Source organism: Macaca mulatta, chromosome 12 (genome assembly GCF_049350105.2).
Source record: "Macaca mulatta isolate MMU2019108-1 chromosome 12, T2T-MMU8v2.0, whole genome shotgun sequence".
Classification (NCBI taxonomy): Eukaryota; Metazoa; Chordata; class Mammalia; order Primates; family Cercopithecidae; genus Macaca; species Macaca mulatta.
Window position 1 is genome coordinate 94161635 of NC_133417.1, and position 14803 is coordinate 94176437.

The following is a 14803-nucleotide window of genomic DNA, read 5'->3' on the forward strand; positions in this document are numbered from 1 at the left end:
AAAAAAAAAATGTCAATCAAAAATTCTTTCCCTAGCAAGCTACCTTTCAAAATTAAGGAGAAATAATGGCTTTCTTTCACACAAAAAATAACTAATATAATTCCTTATTGGCAGTCCTGTACTACAAGAAATGTTAAAGAAAGTTCTTCAGACAAAAGAAGTATGATGGAAACCTGGATCTACACACACACAAATATAAGATCTTTCGAAATAGTTAAAGTGAAGGTAAATATTTTATTTTAAAAACAAAAAAGACTTTATTACTTTTACTCTAAAATATAATTGAATCTCTAAAGCAACAATACAAGCAATTATATTAAAAGTTAATTACATGATAAAGGTAGCACAAAAGATGTGAAAAGAAAATGGAAAAATACTGTTGGAAAGTTTAACAATACATATGGTGATTAACCTTCATTAAAAAGGCATATCCTAAAGCCTAGGGCAACCACTAACAAAATATTAAAAAGGGGTTTTAATAATAAGTCCATAATGAAGATAAAATGAAATAATGCAAAATACTTAGTTAATCCAAAGGAGACAGACTCTACATATTTAAAGGGAAAATTCAAAAATTGGAAGATACAAATTAAGAAAATATACAGAATGCAACACAGGAAAACAATAAGATGAGAAACATGAAAGGCACAAGAAGTAACAGAGATTAGAGTACACGGTACTAACAAATATCTAATTAGAATCCTAGAAGGAGGGAAACAAGAAAATGGAAAAGAGATATTCAAAAAGATAATGGCTAATAATTTTCCAAAGATAGAAGTTACCTTGATTCTAAAGTTACAGAAATGTAAAAAACCCTAAGAAGGATAAATGCAAATAAAATAATCAATAAACACATTGCATTGAAACTGCAGCACATCAAAGACAAAGTATTACAAAAACAGCATGAGGAAAACAAAGACAAATTGCTGTAAAGGGAACAACAAATAAGCTAAGAGCTAATTTCTCAACAACAATAAAAATCAGAAGGCAGTGGAATTCTCAAGAGATATGCTTTAGGAAGAAAAATGTTATCTCGGAAAAAACATATGCAAAAGGAATACACAAGCAAGGAAAAGTGATATGCATATAGGTAAATCTAAATAATCCATTGATCATATAAAGCATTTTTAAATCTAGTCGGTTAATAAAAAAACTAAACATATATATTATATATGCACATATAATAATAAATATATATTCATAATTTGGGGAGCAAAGCATTTTAAGCTCCTGTTTTAGCTGGTAAGAGATTAAAGATATTATTTTTAGGCTGTTAAGTTTAATATATGTGCTAAAATACCTAGGATAATAATTAAAAGGGTAAAAATTAAATTGAAAAAATACAGTCTAGCAGTGGGGGGAGAATATAATGTGAACAATAAACAAAATGCACTAACCCCCTCCCTGCAAAAGCAAGAAAGTAGAAAATAGGAAAAGAGAAAAATTAGAATAAATCAAAAGAATAAAATGCAATGTTAAATATCATTCACACAAAATAGAAATAAACAGAATTATGCAGTTAAAAGCAACAGATTGTCAGACCAGCAATAGACTGTTCAGACTTCTCATGCGTTGAGAAAAGACAGGAGTTGGAATGAATGAAAGAGAGGTGAGAAGAACAAGTGTGGAGACTAGAATAACCTTGACTTACTAAAGAAGCAGTAAGTAAACTGGTCAGATGTGGCAGAGTGTTCACATTCAGAAGCAGTAGAAATTAATTTCTCCAGGTTTAGAATTCATGTGGTAGAAAATTGTGAGCTACTGAGCAAAAGAAAGAAATGATAATGGTAGTACATAAGCATGGAGGGTAAATTGACATAGATGGGTTAGAGTGTGAGATTCCATAACTCACTCTGAGGAAGATACTACTATAGGCATGATGCATTTGAGAATCATCTTTAAAATCATTATCTTTGTTGGGATATTTGGCAAGACAGTAGGGATGAGGATAAGAGGACAGGAAATGGAATCAGAGACATAAAATTCATGTATTAACCTTTTCTAGTTATCAATTTTGATAATTTTGATTTCACTACTTATTACACTTAAACTTTCTAATCTGAAAATGAAGTTATTTATTCTTCAAAAGAGTTCTGCTTAACAGCCCATTCTTCCAGAATAATACAATTACTGATACATTTCAAACCCCTCTTCTGCTAAGTACTTTTTCCTATGGTAGAATGGAAATGCATTAAAATGCTAAAAATGAAGTTCAAATTCAGTAACTTTCCATTGGTACAGATAAAATATAAATCTGTAATGGAGCCCTTTAATGTATATTTTGGAAAGAAAAGAAAATATGAGTACTTGAAACATATGTACAGGTCAAGGAAATACAATGCGGAAATATCATGACCATAGTATCATTGCCCTGCCTTATTTATTTTCACCCTCCCAAATCTAAAAGTGGCATTGCTTTCAAGTTTTAGCCAAAAAAGCATAGAATGAACTTAAATACAATGTAGTCAAGAACCAAACACCAGAACTCTAACTTATAATCAACACACCCATCCCATAAATACAGGAGAAACTCTAGTGGAGTGGTAGAATTACAGGGAGCAGACCAGTATTTGCTTTGGCAGATGTGGAGTCTGTGCAAATAGGAACACAGCTGTATGCAGAATATTTTAGTGTTTCTAAAACTGCTGAATTAGACATAAAGAAACACCCAAAGTTGCAATGTATCAGCAAGTTTACAGAACAAAGTGCCATTTTGATATTTTAAAATTTTTTTACAGAATCTGTCATCTGTACTAAGCATTTTTGTCACCTTGTTAGCTGTAATGCAATACTTCCAGCTTCATGGTCAAGGCCACGCCCTACTTACATGATTACAGTTCTTTTCTTACTTTAGAGACTTTATTATCTTCCACAAGTATATTCCAAACTCCAGAGGAACTGGTGACTCTTTAGCCTAAAAGAGACTTAATTAAATGTATAATTAGTTACATATGTGTGAAAATTTCATAAATGTGAAATATCTCAGACTGAAGTTCAGAAAAGGAAGGCTAGAAAATTATTGAGAATAAAATTGGAGAACTTAGTCTATAACTTTTCCTAAAATTGAAGCATTTTCACATAAAGCTCTTTGAATTCCCCAATTTTGTATATTATGCTATTTTGATGGAGAAGTTTAGGTTGTTTTAACATTTCAAAACTGAAAATGAAAGAGAAGCACCATTCCATTCACTAAGCAGGGCTTTGCCCAAAGATGTTTGCTAAATGAATAATGACTGAAACCTTACTTCTCCCACTCTTCGAAATTTTAAGGACTTCCTTCTTAAAAGAACCTACTGCAACCTACGTTGTTTCTAAATTAGGAGTTCATATGTGTCTACTTCCCTGCTGATTCAGCTTTAGATCTGTATGACTCATGTTTCAGTAATTCTTAAATTGTCTTAAACACACTTTTGAACTACTGAATCCATTTCATCTTTAAACTTTAATTTCAGCATGCTAGGGTTTAATTCATTTAATTCCTTTTATTCCTTCATGCATACTCCTTTAATTCATTTTTCCTTTAGATTTCTGTCCTAATACTATAAAAAATATAGGGCTTAATCAAAGACTACAAATAGGTTTCATCCTGTGGGTTAACTCCTGATTGATTCATGTGACTGCCTGGAGCATTGTGATGGGAAGAGCTTGAGGACAAGTCTCTATCTTGTCTTGGGTTAATTATGTCATGTTGAATTAATTATGTCTGCTATGGGCTTGGAATGGTGGAGTGAGAAGTGGTAGAATACCTGTGATTTATTTGTGACCCCAGGTCTTGGGATCTCCTGGTAGATATTAAAATTTTATCTCATAAAACTCTAAACTAGTTAAAACTACCACACATCTTTCTGCAGCATTCTCTGTAGATTTTCACACCTTGAAATAGGGAAGGAGACTCCTAACACCGTTATCCTAACAACAGTTACATTTGATCTCTGTTTCACTGAAGGATTTTACTGATAGTCACCTCTACCTCCCACCTTTATGTTGAGTCATTTATAAAGAAGCAAAGAAGTATAATTTCTTCCCACAAGAATATGGAGACTCCTGCCTTAAAAACACAGCTTATTCTGTTTCCCATTTTGTTAGCCAAAAGAGAAGAAACCTTTAAAGAGGCCAAAATATCTGAATTAACAAAAGAACATTTTGTGTTCACTGTATACCAGCCACTGTGCTAAGTGCTCCACATGGATTATTTCATTTAGCACAGACATTTAGTCCTGGGGATCTTCAGTAATGTGTTCAGGGACCCAGTGCTGGTGAATAGCAGAAAAGGAATATGAACCCACGAAATCAAATCCCAAATCTCATGTTCTTAATTACAATGTGAGGTTACTTCTCTAAACTAGGCAATGGCCACTTCTAGTTTTCAGTAAAATAATGGAACTGAATGTTGCTGTTCAGAAAAAGCAGTTTATATTTGGCTTTGGGTTAGATTCTTATGTTCATAACCTACTTGTTATCTGAGTCACTATGAACCACTCTTCCCTTGAATGGAAAATGGAAGTAATGCTCCCTAAATGGTGAAATTAACATGAAGGTTAGTAAAGTATTGCATATAGGACACCTGGCCCATAGTAAATGTCAGTAATTATTGGTTACCTACATTCATATTTTAATTTCTTGTGATTCCTATATGTAATAAGACCTTTAGGTTTAAAAAAAATTACTAGAAAAGCAAAAATAATGATTTTTTATGAATTAGAAGTTTGTATAACATAATAGAATTAGGATATCACATTTATTAGAAAAATTAGTGGAAGTTTTAAGTAATTATAGAACAACTTCTTATTACCCCACCAAAATCCCATGTCTTAAAATAAACTGTTTAAAGTAGGAGAGCGATTACCCCCTCCCCATTTAACAAACTGCTCTTACCATTTCCTAAGTCTGCAGTAAAATTTTCAATGATTACTAGGTGTATACATCACATAACAGCCCAGGAGTAAAGGAGCTAAGCAGGGAACAGGAAACTGTACAGAAAAAGCTAGCTGAAGTGAATTCAGGCTCACCGGTGGACTCTGTCAGGAGGATATGTAGTTAGGACTATGTCAAAGCTGGGAAAGCGGGAACCGGGAACGGCAGGGAGTTACCATCATCACATAAACAAATGGCAAGAGCAAGAGCAGCCAAGACTGAACCAACCAAATGCTGAAAGAAGATCAAAGGGGGTAAATTCAACAAAGCAGTAGATGTACAGCACCCCAGACCAAATTCTGCTGTCTTTATGTTACGACACTCTCAGAAACCTAAGGGCCTACGCTCAGCTTGAACAGAGGGCACATATGCTTTCACGCTGCATGTGTGTGCCCTTTACACCAACTGCATGCTGAGGCACAAATAGTAGTTGCCTATATATCCCTGTATATCGTAATTTGAGAATATAAGAAGTTTCTTCTCCAAAATATACCGTGGGATGAATAGAAGTTGTTCTACAAGCTAAGGAGTGGTCCCCTGTTAAAGCCATGAAGGACTAGGGCCTGAATAACCACCAGAGGAAAGGAAAATCTACCAATATTTATTTGTCATTTACAACTTACCTGAAACAGTATTTGCCCAACCTATTCACACTGAAAGCAATTTTGAGGAAGTTGCTTGAGATCAATAAAATATGGGGCACACGGGGAAGGCATGAAGAGCCACAGAGGACAGCAGGATTGTGAAAGATGACTTTGGGAGATTTGGGTAACAATGTCACATACTTGAAAGTTGTGTAGAATTGGCCCAAGGTACTCTGATAATTTGTTTCAACTGAATTTTGAGCAGTGATTAAATAAGAACCTGTAAATTCTATTAAACACATAAGCCTAAATTAAAATTGTTTTGTCTTGTAATATTGCCAACAATTTTTATAAATAATTCTAACGTATACTTTTAAGAATAACAAATGCAATTTTGTAAACATAACCTTGGATTTTATGCAAATTAAAGACTGAAAAATAACCATGTTTGCACTTAAAAGACTGGAGAATATTTTTTGAAGTAAACTAGTAATACCAATGCAGATCAAAAGAAAATTTAGTTTTCTGTTTAGGTATGCTAAATTGGAATTAAATTAGGGTATGTGTATAGTATGTGTATAACTTTTTACATTTAAACTAGAGGAATGTGAATTGGAGTTTCATATTACGGCATTTTAAAAAATCAGTTGTATTTTCTCATTGACTCCTCTAATCTTTTTTAACTTTTAGTATACAAATATTTTTGTACCACTGACCCATATTTTCAAAATTATGTCAAAAATAACTCAAGAAAAAAAATTAACAAACATTTTAGCTTCCATTCTATTAAATCTAAATTACAAAGCACTTGCTTTGTCATTTAACAATTTCAATTAATTCCATTTAATAGCATTCACCAGTCATACTGGTGAATACTACCTCCCACCTTTATGTTGAGTCATTTATAAAGAAGCAAAGAAGTATAATTTCTTCCCACAAGAATATGGAGACTCCTGCCTTAAAAACAGCTTATTCTGTTTCCCATTTTGTTAGCCAAAAGATAAGAAATCTTTAAAGAGGCCAAAATATCTGAATTAACGAAAAGAACATTTTGTGTTCACTCTATACCAGTCACCGTGCTAAGTGTTTTACGTGGATTATTTCATTTAGCACAGACGATTCTTTTATCAAGCTTGCATTAAATGCCAGTTTCTGGTCTTAGTGCTAAGGTTTGCAAAAATCAATAACCTGTCCACATGCTAGTTAGTTAGAAAAGATAGTAAATAAATACAATACAATGAAATAAGTATTCTAGGTCACTTCTAGCCAAATGTCTCAAGCAACTTCTCCACATTAGCTGTCTCCATTTTCACTACCTCATTCTTCACTCCACTCTACTTGGCAGAGCCATCACTCCACTGAAAAGGACCCCCCTATGATCGTTAATGAGGTCACTAAATCCAGTGCAAAAATCTGTATGATAATCTTACTAACCCTCATAAACATTCAAAACTTTGCTAATCCATCCTTTTGAATTTTTTTCTCACTGTTTCTGTTTCTCTTGTTTCTGATTGCTACTCTTGCCATTTGGGGTCATCCTCTTTGACTCAACTTTAATTGTAATAACTTTAATTGTTAAAGTTATTAAAAATTTAGCCATAATTCTCTGTTTTGCCTTGCTCTCCTCTCCCACTAAGACCTTAGAGTGTACATGCTAGAGATTCCAAATGTATTTCTCCAGTTAGCTATTACTTTTGAGCTATGAAGTCATTTATGCAACAATCCTCTCAACTCCCCTCTTAAATGTTCAAAGGAATATCAAAGTCAACTTGACTAAATCCAAATTCATTACTGCCCCCCTCCAACCCACCCTCCTTTGCCTAGTTACCTCCTTGTTACCTCCAATTCCAGTTCAAAAGTCACTTCCTCAGGGTACTCCATATAGCAGAAACCAAGGATGTTTTGTTCATTGTTGTACAGTGCTTTGCACAATGTCCATTACATAATAAGGAATCCATACACACTTGATTTTGATTTGAATGAATGAACTATCTATAGAAGTACAGAGGAACACGTCATTAATTCTGTCCAGAACCCTCAGTTTAATGAAGGAGTTGACTCTTAAAGAATGAATAGGATTTTGTCAATTAAAAGAATGGCAGAAGAGGCAACAGATGCAAAACAATGGAGGGATGAAATAATTCAGGATAATGAAACACGAACTGCAGAGCAAAGGTCATGGTGCAGCAGGGGCTGGAAGTTAGGAGGCAGGACAAGGGCGGTGATAAGAATAGAAAGGAAGGATTGGGGAAAGATCTGAAAAATTAGATTTTGACCAGAGTTTGAGGAATCTGAACTTTATCCTATAGGCAATGAGAAGCCACTGGATGTGAAAGTCAAGGAAGAGAGATGATCTGTGTTTTAGAAAGTATACTACATTGGTTATTGAGCTATTGATTCTCATTTCGAAGCCACACTTCTGTACCCTGTTCTGGTATGCTGACACGGGGATGCTGCAAATCTTCTTTTATCATCTGGTTCTTTGTTAGATTCTTCCAATAGAGGATTATAAAGGGAAACTGGAAGAATGGAAGAAGGGAAAAGAGACTCCCTTTTTCCTGTTTGCTTTGTATTTTTGTCAACATCCTCTTATCAAGGCACCAGAACTTTTTTTGGCTTTCCCACAACTGGCCTCATCTGGCCCCCTTGGAAGTACCAGTAGCATGCATGCAGTGCCCCTTCTTCCAAGTCTGAGTCCTGCTTCGTGGGGGTCTTTATTTTAATCTTCCACTTTCTGAAAACTCCAGCCTTCTCCCTCTGTTCCCTGCACTGTATAGGTGGTAGAAGCTTCTACAGTGATTCATTTTATTTTTTTAAGTCCTCTAATAACTGATAATGAATACAATATCAATTCTCTATATTGAAAAACTCAAGTTTGGCTTCTGTTGCTCTGACTGGCCCCTGACTAACATAACCACTTTACTGTGGATTAGAAAATGGAGTGGGAAGAACTAGAATTAGGAGACCAGTTAAAAAGCTGTTTCAATATTCAAGCCAAGAGATAAAGTAAGTCAGTGGCTATCTGAGTGAAGATTGATTAAATGATAAAAATAATAATATCTAATATTTCTGTAGCACTTACCATATACAGGTACTGTTCTAAGTTTCATAATCCCTATGACAGAGGTACTATACTTATTTCCATTTTATAGACCAGAAATCTGAGACCCAGGAAGTTTTCAAGTAATGAGCCCCAGGTCATACAGATAGTAGTACTGGAGACAGGATTTAAACCTCAGTCTTTTGGTTCTAAAGAACTTCCTTTTAACAACAAAAAAGGGTTGAATTATTGAGGTACTTCTGAGAAAGAAGCAACAATATTTGGATGCTAATTCAACAGAAAGGATCATGGAGAGGGAGAGTCAGAAAATCTTACAGATTCTTAATTTTGGCTGAGTAGATCATGAAGCCTTTAACTGCAATGGTAAACAAAACAAAAAGATCAGGTTGGAGTTCCTGATAGGAATAACTAATTAATTCAGTTTTGAATATTTGGAATTAAAAATGCTTATAAGAGTGATGTCAGCTGAAAGTTAAATTTGAGTCAGGTCCTTTAAAAAAGTTGACACTGGAGATAAAGATTTCAGAGCCCTAAGAATAAAGAGGCTACATGAAGCCATGAAGGCAGATGGTAATGACTGCCCTGAAAGGGAAGCTAGGGAAAGAGAGTGAGCTGAGTTTTCAGGCCGTTAAATATAAATCTTTCTGGTACTTTTTTCTACATAAAGAAGAGCAAACAGTCTTCAGAAGAAATATATATTAAGCAACAAAATGGAGAAATGAGGGATGAAAGGAAATGTATGGGGCATGACACACAAGAAAAGTATGAAAGTATTAAACTGGTTTTTTTTTTCTTCTTTTTGGAGGAAACAAAAAGAAGAGGGAAAAAGGAGATAAAGAGAGTTTAAAACGAAATGCTTTAGTTCCTAACTGAAATGCAGGATCCCCAAGACTGATTACGCTCCTTAGAACGCTTTGGCCGCAGAGACTGGGATGACATCAGCAAACCAATCCCTAGCCGAGAAGAATGAGTCATATTTTCGTCTGTTTTCACTTGATTAAAATATTTTACATTTGTTGAGCTTGAAGAAAAAAAAATAAAAGACAGAGGAAGCCATTGAAAGTGGAAAACTGAAAATCCAAATATGGTGAATTTCTGACTCACCAGAATTGCAGCATCATAGGAACTAATAACTTTGATTTAAAGAGACATTCACAAAACAAAAACCAAAAACTTTTATTCAATAAATAATTCCCCAAATTCCATCAAAGTGCTTTAGGGCTTTCTTTAATGTTTAACTTAATACCAATGGAGAAAACACTAAAAGAAGGTGACCTATAACGTTTTTCAAAGTATGAAGTTAAAATCTTGTCAGCTGTATTTAAGCATCATCTGGTCTTTATAACTTATTTCGTCCACATTAGTATAAACTGCTGGTTTTGATGGTTCAAATGTATCTAAATATTTGCTTCTCTGGAACAGAGGAGGCAGGAAAAGCAGAGTGAAGGGGTGGGACCAAAGGTTTGCTTTTTTATGGGGATCTATGCCAAGTACTCTGCAAACAATCCACTTCCTGGCCAATGACTGCTAACTGATTTCCCCAGGATTTTTTTTTTAACTGTAGCTGCTAATACTGACCTTTATCTCCATTAGCAATTAGAGATTTATAACTAAGCAGACTTCACTTGGAAAAGAAATCTATTACTGCAGATTTCAGGCAGTTATTTTTCTAAGTATGTGAATTATTGTGAGGCTCAAATCATACAAGCGAAAGACATGCGTAAATTGTGAAGGCCTATATAAACTTCAGTTATGATTTGTTTAACGGGCCAGAGCATACAGAGATAATCTAAAACGGGAGTAACACTGTTTGGTATCATTTCAAATTAAGACATCCTGATGCTTTCCAAAATTTCCTTGTTCTTTATCCTGTAACGACATTCATTAAACATTGTTCATCAGTAAAACTTACTGAACTGTCCAATAACCAGTAGGTGGATCGTTCTAAATATAATCAAAACACATATTTTAAAAACTTAAAAAATTTTCTCACCTTAAGTTTGAAACTACATTATGCCAAAAAATTAGACGATAAGTACCGCATTTTAAAAAATCATTATCATTATTATTATAGAAAGTGTAAACCAAGAGTTAAAGTTTATATATTAAGAATAGTTCTTATATATCAATGAGAATAAGGCAAAGATTCCAGTAGAAAAATGGGCAAAACTACAGACAGCGCATATATTTAAAAAAATATAAATGACCACAAATGATAAGGAAATAATTACAAGCTTGCTAAAAATCAAGTAACAAAAACTAAAAAACAATGAAGTAATATTACTTACTTTTCAGAATAACAAAGATTAAAAATGAAAATACTCAGGAGGAAGCCTGGGAAGATGACAGATACAGTGACTGCATAGATTTTGGCTCTAGCAGAAACCCTACATTAAAAGAACAGCAAGAAAGTAAAACCAAAAACCCATGGACAACATTTTTAACAAAACCTGATGGCAATATATAAATGTGTGGGTACAAACCATCAATAGTCTCGAGCCTCCATGATTTGGGAAGCTGTGCAAAAGAAAGTGAGGAAAGTGCATTTGATGGACTTGAGAAATGACAGGACAATGCCAAAATAGCTGTCAGCAAGTATTCACTTAAAAATCCCATAGCCCACTTTGAGATCAAAAGCATAGAGGAGGAGGTGGCACAGTGGGGGGATTATTTTATCACTGACGTTGTTTAGAATCACCAGTGCAGGCTGATAATATAAAGCAGATCAACCTTCAGGAGTTCATCAGTATTTTACCTCTACATAGACAATGTGGCCTCCTTCCTACCTGTACCTAAGGCAAATTGCTTCCACTGCCACCTCTACACCTTGAGATGCTACCAAGCTTACTGGAACTAGGAGGTATTTTGTCAAATACAATAACAAATGAATGAAAAAGGCCCATGAAATGGGCTGGGGCAATCTGTCTCCTGTGAATTCTTAAAACTTGGCTGGGAGCGGTGGCTCACCACTATAATCTCAGCACTTTGGGAGGCAGAGGCGGGCTGATCACCTGAGGTCAGGAGTTCAAGACCAGCCTGGTCAACATGGTGAAACCCTGTCTCTATTAAAAATACAAAAAATTAGCTGGGCCTGGTGGTGGGCGCCTGTAATCCCAGCTACTCAGGAGGCTGAGGCAGGAGAAATGCTTAAACCCAGGAGGCGGAGGTTGCAGTGAGCCGAGATCATGCCACTTCACTCCAGCCTGGGCAATAGAGCAAGACTCTGCCTCAAAAAAAAAAAAAGGATCTGCCAGGGCTTTCCTCCAGCACAGACCCCCATACTGAGATGACACTGATAGGAGTGAAAGAAAAATTGAATGGTAGATGGGCAATAGAGACAAAGGAAAGACAAGACCAAGATAAATTGGGGTGGCAAGAGGAGGAGGAAACAAGAGAATCAGGAACTCTCAAAAAGTAAGCTGCTATAATTTTAACACTATACACACACACACACACACACACACACACATATTTTGGACATGGAGTTTCGCTGCTGTTGCTCAAGCTGGACTATGATGGCACGATCTGAGCTCAATGCAGCCTCTGCCTCCTGGGTTCAAGCAATTCTCCTGCCTCAGTCTCTTGAGTAACTGGGACTACAGGTGCACGCCACCACGACTGGCTAATTTTTTGTATTTTTAGTAGAGATGGGGTTTCACCATGTTGGCCAGGCTGCTCTCCAACTCCTGACCTCAGGTGATCCATCCGCCTCAGCCTCCCAAAGTGCAGGGATTACAGGCATGAGCCACCATGCCCTGCCTTAACACTATATTTTTAAAAATCTTAAAGGGGGGAGTTGCATAAAGTTAGAAAAATCATCTGAACCAAGCCTCTTTCTAAATTTCAGGATAACCAAATTAACTTTAAAAAATGACCAAGAGAAAAGTATCAAGATTAAATGCTATAAAAAGTTACTATAAGGCCGGGCGCGGTGGCTCAAGCCTGTAATCCCAGCACTTTGGGAGGCCGAGATGGGCGGATCACGAGGTCAGGAGATCGAGACCATGCTGGCTAACACGGTGAAACCCCGTCTCTACTAAAAAATACAAAAAATTAGCCGGGCGAGGTGGCGGGCCCCTGTAGTCCCAGCTACTCGGGAGGCTGAGGCAGGAGAATGGCGTGAACCCAGGAGGCGGAGCTTGCAGTGAGCTGAGATCCGGCCACTGCACTCCAGCCTGGGCGACAGAGCGAGACTCCGTCTCAAAAAAAAAAAAAAAAAAAAAAAAAGTTACTATAAGAAAAGGAGAATACAGAGAAGAACAATATTCCTACAAACACTGAAAGTGTGCCAAAACACATCATAAAAACAAAGACAGGCAGACATTATGTGCCTCTTGAAAAAAGAACACATCAGCTGTGATCTTGCCATATGATTGAATTTAACTCCGATCAAGTCTCTAGATCCTGTTGTCAATATGCAGGAACTATAGATGGAAGAGGAACTGTACCATGACTATGCAAGCAGCAAAATCCAGACTGTAGGAAACTACAGGCTATGGCCTGGGTTCCTCAAATTAACAGAAACGGAGGAGGACTGGAGTGAGAATTTATAGATTAAAAGATTTAAGAGACATATCATGCTAAAATCATGATCAAGAGTGAACCACAATGCCTGTAAATACATAGTTGGTGACAAAACCACAGAGAAATGCACGAAAGGGATTGATATGAAAGTAAGGAGAGTCCCTGGATATTTTTCACAGTTCCTCTGCAGGAAAGTAGAGAGGGGTTGTGAGCAGGATGGAACATACAGAAAGGCTTCTGGGTAGCTGGAAATGTATGCCTTTATCAGGGTATAGTGACAAGGCTATTTGCCTTATTATATTTCATATACACATATACATATATATGCATGTGTGTTTTTGTATCTGATTATATTATACAATGAAAAATGTTTTTGACAGTAGTACCTAGTGTAAACTAAGATGTGGGGTAAAAGACACACTTACTTCTACACTTCCATAATTATTTGTGTATATAAATTTTCAAAAATACATAAAATGGCATATTAAACATATCAAAAGCCTTAAAAATATAGATAAGCTTATACTCATCTATTCAGTAATTCCATTTCTATGAATTTATGCCTAAAAATATGAATGCCTGAACAAAGACATATATTATTCACAACCTTATTCTTTATGTCCAGGAAAGTAGAAATACCTTAATGTTCAACAATAGCAGCTCGATTAAATAAATTATAAATCCTATATAGATAATAAATTAATATAATGAAACTAATAGAGATGCCTAATTAATGACATGGAAAGAATTCATGTCATGTTAGACACAACATACTATACATATAAAAACAATACATATATGCTTATATGTGTGTGCATAATTTTCCCTATATACATACATACTTATAGGGAAAATTCCAAGAAGAAATGATGAAAAATCTTCATAGAGTTTATTTCTGGGAAGTGATATTACAGAGTAATTTATTAAAATTTCCCTATCTTTATTTTTTAATATTTATTTTTAAAAGTATGGATTACCTGTGTAATTTGCGAAATGCAGTTAAAAGTGATTTCTTTCTTTCTGATCAAAAAGGGAGAGCAGCAGAAGGCCAGGCAAGGCAAGGCAGGGCAGGCAAGACAAAAGAGTTCATGGCAACCTTGTAGCTTGACTAACCAATCAATGTGACTAATTCTCAGTAGTAAATGGGTAGTTTCTTGGGTTAATTTGATATTCTGCAAAAGGTACTTGTTTTTTTCTATATGCATAATATAAAGAACTCCTTTAGATAAATTTTGTACTTGAAATCTGTGTCCAACTGACACCTATTATTATCAGCTTTTGCCAGGACCTGATCTAGATGTATTTTCCTATGTAATTTTATTATAATCCTCAAGAACTTCCTGTGAGTTAAGTGGTACTATCTTCTGTTTAAAATTGTGATAACTCAGGCTCAGAAAAATTAATGGAATTTCTTACTGACACACAAGTCAACAGTAGTAAATAGCAGATCTAGCATCTGAACCTAGGTCTTCTGATTCATTGTCAGTTGAGTACTTCAAGCTACAGTGGAAACAAATCTATACATAGTTATACATAATAAAAGGAGAGCTAGATCTCCTAGGGTGATCTAATCATCCCTGTTTACCTGTGACTGTCCCAGTTTAAAAACTGAAAATCCCATATACTAGGTACACCCTCGGTCCCAAGGAAACTGGGATGGTTGGTCACTCTAAGAATATGGCTGTCTGAAACAGTAGCCACTAAGCAGAAGCGTCTCTTA